Here is a 7,899-nt window from a genome sequence, read left to right on the forward strand (position 1 = left end):
ACAAAGACAAAAATTCATACAATAGTTTACACAATCCCATACGACAATTCATATAGACCCATACGATAAACAAGGAATCAACAATCAAGATTGAGTCTTAAGATATCAAGGCTAAAATTTGGAGGGAGGGACACTTGTCATCTCTATGGTGACAAGTGTTAAGGAGCTTTTCTCATAAGAGGGCAAGTGTCCAAGGGAGGAGACATGTGGCATAAGTGCCATGTGTCTCAAGTGAAGAATATTTGACCCATAGGAGGTTAGGATGTGCAAGATAGGATAGGGTTAGTTAAACCCAGGGTTAGGTGGAATGGGTTAGGTTAGGGGGTGGCTAGGTTAGGTGGTTGGAAGTTAGGAGGCATGTGGGGAATTTGAATTTAAAAATTCAAATAATAGGAATTTGGCTAATTAACTTTCAACAAACTCATAAATTGATTTGTTTTAATTAATTAGGAGATTAGAAGAAATGAATTAAATGAGAAATGATTAATTAATGCGGATTAATTAATCAAAGGGGACTATTGAAATGAACTCATTAAATAAATCCTTAGATTTATTAATAAATAGGTGAATGGGGAATTTAATCAAATTGCTAATGAATTCAATTAAATTGAGAAGAAATGAATTAAATGGGAAATGATTAATTAATGCAGATTAATTAATCAAAAGAGACTATTGAAATGAACTCATTAAATAAATCCTTAGATTTATGAATAAGTAGATGAATGAGGAATTTAATCAAATTGCTAATGAATTCAATTAAATTAAGTTTGCTTAACTTTTTCTATTAATTTTTTTTTAAAATTACATACTATTAAACTGTTCACATATCAAGATTATCAAGCCAACTGTAAACCCCTCTTCTCGTACAAAATTTCAATCAATATAGAAACCCTACAACTTGAGATTGGAAAGCTGGGACCTATATTTCTATATTTAGCCAGAGATTCCAATACACCTAACATCAGGTTGAGGTTGAGGGTATTTCAGAACTGTTACAGTAAGCACTCCATTTTCCATGGCGGGCTTCACCTCATCCACCTTGGCATCCTCAGGTCCTCAGGAACTTGCCTCGTGAGCGTTCAACATGGTGATATTTCTCATTTTTCTGCTCCTCTTCCTTGATGCATTCTCCAGTTATCTGAAGAATTTTGTCGTCTTCCATTTCTATTTTTACCGAGCCTCTTTCTTCACACCTCAAAAAAAAAGCACACATATTACGTTTTCATCTCTATCCAAATCAAAGGGAAAATTTCTACAAAGCAAAACCAATAATCGTTGTTAAAAATGAAGAATTAAAAATACCAGGAAGACAGCCTTGAATATGTGAGCATTGGGGGTTTCCTTCCAATCAATTTGTGTATTGACTACATCGGCTGCATCCCTTGTAAACTCTGTCAAGGGTCTTGCAATATCCCAAAAAATAGAGGAATCAAAAACTTGAAACAGATCCCACACATCCAATGAAAATGGATCGTATACGTTGGAATTTCTTCTCCCTAAAAAAAATGGAATAATCGACATTTCTTAACGCTTTGGAATGAAGGCACTTAAATTAAGATTTAATGCTTAAGAATATCTTCTTGTTGATTGAAAATGGTGCAGGTTAAGCTATATATAATGCTCAACAGTTGCAATCGTAAGAAGGTTAGCGAAGAGACTAGAATTTTCTAGCAGGTTATCATGGTACGCGTCACACGTTCCCCAGGGGACTATGTTATTCTAGAATATTCCAAGGGTCATTAAGGATAATGTTTTTTTGGTTTGGTGGTTATTCTTTCGAGATCACTTGTATAGGGTTTTGAACGATGGTGATGAAATGAAGGAGAAGAGATTTAATTTGATTTAGAGATAATTGTGAATTTTATATTTTTTTTTATAATCAATATCTATTGTAACCCTTTTCAATTTGTGTATGATAAGAATTTGTGTTATTTTGATAAGTATTTGAGTGTGATGTTCTCTTTTTGTAAGTGGAATGAAGACAGACTTTGGGTTATTAATGTCTCATAAAACACACGTATAATGATCAAATTCTATAATCACACATAATACCAAATATAATGGTGAAGGAATTTCATGATAGACTATATTCTTTTTTGTGTCAAGTTCTCCATTAACCCAATCAAGAGCCACTCACAAATTATAAACCAACATTTATACATATCAACCAACGTATATTTCAATCACTCTATGAAAATGATCATCAACAACCTTATATGGCTATGTATGCAAGGCATATAGAGGCACTACATGCAACTCTAGTGTAATAGCAAAAAATGTAATATCATTCACGTTGCAAATTTTATATTACTAATTAAAAAAAAAGTACTAAGAGCATGGTTTGTCTCTGCTAACATAAAAAATGAATTTACCTTAAAATAAAACACACAATATAATGTAAACAACAAATTAAATATACTTCTTGGCATAGTTGAGAGTTCATCTTAAAAGTGGATTTACTCTAAAGTAGTTAACGACATGTTATATTATAAATAAAAAAAATCACACATACTTTATAGTATTTTATATTTGGAATGCTTCCTAAACAATGTAGATCCTATATCCCTAAAATTATTAACCAATCCCAATATAATAACATATCTCTAGAATTGATTATATGGTGAAGGAGAAGATGTTGATAATAATATCAAACAACAAAAACAATTTATCTCTTTTTATATGAGCCATATATGGGAAAGGTTTAAAAAGAAAAAGTCACCAATAGTGATAGAAAGTATTGATTCTTTCAAACAAAATAAGGGTAAGTGCACCAAGATGGTGTGCAAAAAGGGGTATAAATGGACAATTTTTTTTTTAAATCAGCTAAACCTGAACTTGGAGGAGTAATTAGAGACTCATCCACTCAAAATATGAAGATAGGAAAAGAATACAGACTATAGTACTTTGAACTTACTTTCCAAAATACTAAATTTTTAAAAAATTAGATATGATTAAGGGGGTTAAATCCTTCGCGTATGAAAAATAGATCATGATTTTTTCTAAAAAAACATAACATAGCGTCTAGCATGCACATCAAAAAAGTCATAGTTAGATTTAGTGTTTTGACAAATCCTTTGGTAGAAAGATAGTTAAGAGTGAGCACTAGAATTTGTCTATTTTTTATAATTTTCTGTTGAGCAATTTGTTTAAATGATTTTTGAAATGGGCACATCCTGAAAATCAGGTACCTATTCATGTGCGAAGCATAACTTGCACCAAAATAATCGAAAATGTAATTTTTTTTTAATTGTAAAGAATCAAGTGCACTAAAATAATATATAAATCTATTTAAATATAGATAAGTAGATCAAAAGTTATTAAAACGATGGTATACATATGTCTCTGAGAACTATGGAGACATTGGTAAAAGAAATTCAAGATTACTATGGTAATGTTGTTCAAATTTTAAAAAATTATATGATCAGAAAGCTTAGAAGATGGGTGAAATTATGGTGGCAGTTTTAGAAATACCCACTTAATAACATGCAAACCTAATGACGATGAAGTTGAGAAACTAGATTGGAAGAAGAAAACATGTAAAAATGAAGGAAAAAAGGCTCGCAAGCCTCAACCTTGTTATCCAAGCCTAAGTACAAGGAAAAAAACATATGGGTTATTTAAATTAAAAAAGTATATGGGTTTTTTAAAACACAAACGCGATCATGTTTTAAAAAAAATAAAAAAACACATTTTTGTTTTGCAATGCCAAAAAGGGAGAAGATCTATGTCACCTATTGGCCAATGGTGAGACTTCCCTATGATTGAGTAGATGCAAATTCCTTACAATCCTCAAGCAATATTCTTTCTTCAGTCTTCTCTTCATCCTGGGACAACATCATTTTTTAGTGGGAGAACTGCTAGATGACAACACACTAGCATACTGGTGGCTTGCACACTCTTCATATGTTCACTCTGTAGTCTTATCAGTCATCATCTTACTGGTTAGTACCAACATGTATACTAACTTGTTCACTGGGTACCAGTTTCTTCACTCCCAACATCAAAATGTATACCAATGCCTCTAGCTTGCAAACCGGTTGACCTCGACTGCATACACTGTCAGTTGACATCCATGACAATTATACCAGTTGACATCAATGACCACCATGCTGGTGACTCTAGGTTACATACTGGTTGACCTCAACTACACACATACTAGTGACTCTAGCTTGCATACCGGTTGACCTCAACTGCACACACTGCCGATTGACATCCATGACAATTATACTAGTTGACATCAATGACCACCACACCAGTTGACATCAATGCCAACACAATGCCAACAGGCCTAAGAATCATAGCATTTATTTATGAGAAAACTAAACTTTTATGGGCTTCTATCGGTATCACTTAAGGAGATATTCATATGTTGGCTAACTCTATAGAAGGGTACAATATGGAATGGGTTGTGGTATGCCATCCTTGCCACAGTAATATAGACACTTTGGAAGAAGAAATTCTTGAATATTTGATGAGAAAGATAATACCTTGACATAATCCATAAATAAAATAGAAGTGGCATTTCATGAACATATCGAGTCTAAGGTGTTAGAGAATAAATGACACATATAGGGGAAGAGCACTAGTAGCCGTCATAGATAACTTCGCGCACCCACAAATCTTAAACAATACATTAGATTTTGATTGTTTTTTTTAGTTGTCTTCGTATGCAACCTAATTGCTTATAGCTATTGATTTGGATTTTGGGTAGTAACAATGCATGTTGTGGAATCAGTTATGCACACAAAGGTAAAAAAGTACACATTTCAAAGTGTCGCTTGATACCTAGCTAAAGATGTTTCAGTAACCGTCAACTCAAAATTTCTAGTACATGTTGACAAATGTCCCAATAGTGGTGCGCAAATGTTCCAATAGTGGTGCACAAATGGACCAATTATGAACAAAAAATTATAAAAAATGATCAGCTATTGGTACAAAACAAATTTATTAATGGTGTTTTCACTATAACGGCTATTGGGGGGCCAACATGCCAATAAGGTGATGGTTATTGGAACTATGTTATCTATTGGTTCTCTTCCCCTATACCTCATGGGATGGTCACATTGTGAAAGAATGACCACATTTGATCCCACTAAGAGGGGATATAATAAAAAATAATATAAAGGAAAGGAATGCCAAATGGTGTCTTTCCTCCCTTGGAGTCTCAAACTAAACTTTTTTAGTGTTGTGTGAGTGAATCTGGGCTACTTCAAAGCAGGATTTGTGATAACAAATGATAGAGGCAAGTTAGTATGGGGTGGTTCTATCAAGTTTATTGATGGTATGAATAATGATGTAGAGTACACTACCCTTCTTTCTGGACTAATATTATGTAGAGATAAAGGAATAGTTAATTTAGACATCAAGGGTGATGCATGGAATGCCACTCATGTTATAATCACAAACTGTTCTCCAAGTTGGAAGGCTAGAATGTGATAGGAAGGAATCTATGAGATGTTGAAACACTTAGGTGAATGTAATGCTAGCTATATCTACAAAAAGGCATATACAGATGCATACATTCTATCTAATCATGCCATAAATCAAAGTGAAGTGTCAATCAACACTTGCAATCAGAGGGGATGGGATGGCTTCAATTTAGCAGTGGGAGATGGAGTGGACAGTTGGTAAGATATCCCAAAAACTTTAGCAAAATGAAAAGGATGGTTTTATTATTATTGTGCTTGAAATGGTAGGCATAGACAAGATGGTGTAAAACCACTATGAACAAGAACCTAATTGTAAAGCTCGAGATAAAATTGAAAGAAAAATAGAGTTGGAGGGAAAGGAATAGATGGTTGAAAAATTCATCTCTATCCCTAAGTGTGAATGCAATTGTCATTAGGAGTCTATTGCAGAGTAGCTTAGGGAGATATTTGTGATCAAGGGTGACTTTATGGAGGATATCATCTAGAATATAGTCAAGGACAAGGTCCTCAATGGTCCCCATTATCATAATTGCTCTCTACTTGAATGGTTTGTCTACAATATAGCTAGAACCACAAGAGTTCACAACGAAAGAAAAAAAGTAGTCAATAGTTTTGTTACACCAAATCTGAGGTAGTTGACAATAAAGGCACTAAGAAGGATAAAGCATAATTCCTTTCAAGGGATAGTAGCTGATGCGTTTATAATAGAGGAGATAATAAAAAAATGACATTGTAGATACCATAATGACTTTAAGAGATGGTTTGAATATAAATAATTTAGAAACATATGAATAAATAATGAGTGTAAATGAGAGAAAGTTCCCATATTATTAGTTGGATAGATCTTAAGAAGTCATTGGGGCCATGAGGACCTTGATTTTCCCGATTTATTAACTTGTCGGTAACTTTTCTTTATTTTAATGGAAAGGGTGCTATGGCCATGGTAGGAATTTTCTTAAAAAGAAAAAGATGTCATCACCCCTTTTAATTTATTTGAGGATTATGAACATATATTTACAATTTATTTATAAATACCATATAGAAAAATTATTTAGTTATTTTTCTTTTCTTTGAGAAAAGAAGGTCTGTATAGTTATTCTCATACATAGCTTTTCATTAGGGCATTATTATGCTATCTTTGTGGGATTCTTACATGTCATCTTGTAACTCCATAAAAAATATTGTCATATTTTATAATTAGATTAATCAATTCAATCAAAATAGGAAAATTTTAACTAGGAATTGTGATGTATATATGCATTTCACCATTAATGAAGTAAAATCCCTTCTACATAAATCTAGGATAGTTAAATGACCATAATCATTACATGATTAGCCTACTTTATTAAGGAGCAAAGGTAACAAATTGAAATGTTATTTTTGGAAGCTAAAATAAAGAAAATCAATGACAACCTCACAAACCCAATGAATATAAACTACACAACTATTCATAGTAGCACAAAAAGGATTAAAATAATCATGGAGTAGTGGAAAAATAAGAAGAGGGTTTGACATTAGGGGAAAAAAATATTATGATCTTGATTTGGCTGAGAAGGGTAAACAACTAAATGATGATAGTGGTTCTTAACTCGAAGCCATGGAATCTGAAAAAAAATGAGGGAGTAGGCTAAGCCTTAACTAGAAGATCTGAGGAGCCTATCTTAGAATATAGACTAGATAGAAGATGAAGTCACTACAGACTTGAAGAAGCTGTGTTAATTTTTTATTTTTTCTTTGTATTTGGCTTGTGTGTTAGAAGTTTGTTTTCTTTCAAGTTTATGTTGTTGGGCTCTTGGTTGGCTGCTTGTTTTCTATTGGTAGCTCTTTGTACTTAGGTTTTTGGGGTCCCTTAAAAACTTGATTTTCCCTTAGTAAAAATATTTGGCTACGCCAACAAAGAATTATAATTGATATCATGTAAACTTTAGTCACCAAGGTGAAAAATGAATGAAGAAAAAATTATCAAAATCTTTATGTTTTTAACTATTTAAGACATCTTTGTAGATCAAATTTGAGGCCTCAAGATCAAACTTGAGCATATATAAAATTAAAGTAAATGGTCTATAAATCATGAGACTGACCTAGCAGAATGTAAAATCCTAAAAAGTACATTAATCCTATAACTAGTGGATTAAATATTAACTATTGCATTTTCTTAAGTCTATGGTTATGCTATTAGGGTTTCTTTGGTATATGTCTAGGTAGGTTTAGGGTGGTAGTAGATCCTTTTTTGGTTATCTTGGATCCCTTTTTGGCATTGCAAAACTTATTTTATGGTCATTGTTATATTGTTAAATATTTTGGGATCATTTCTATGTTTTATGAAATCTATTAAACTTTTTAAAATCAATCTAATGGGACTAACCTTTCTAGCAATTTAACTACCAATTTTTTTTTTCTAATTATGACAATATTTAATAAAATACCTTTGAGAAAGTTCATTAATTGCTAGTGTTAAGCTCTCCTAGGT

General features: G+C 32.5%; 1 pseudogene; it reads right to left on the reverse strand.

The window, feature by feature from the left end:
- Positions 1-822: 822 nt before the first annotated feature.
- LOC131065134 (17.8 kDa class I heat shock protein-like) lies at positions 823-1,546 on the reverse strand (annotated as a pseudogene).
- Positions 1,547-7,899: the final 6,353 nt, after the last annotated feature.

This window comes from Cryptomeria japonica, chromosome 5 (assembly GCF_030272615.1).
Source record: "Cryptomeria japonica chromosome 5, Sugi_1.0, whole genome shotgun sequence".
In the NCBI taxonomy this organism is placed as follows: domain Eukaryota; kingdom Viridiplantae; phylum Streptophyta; class Pinopsida; order Cupressales; family Cupressaceae; genus Cryptomeria; species Cryptomeria japonica.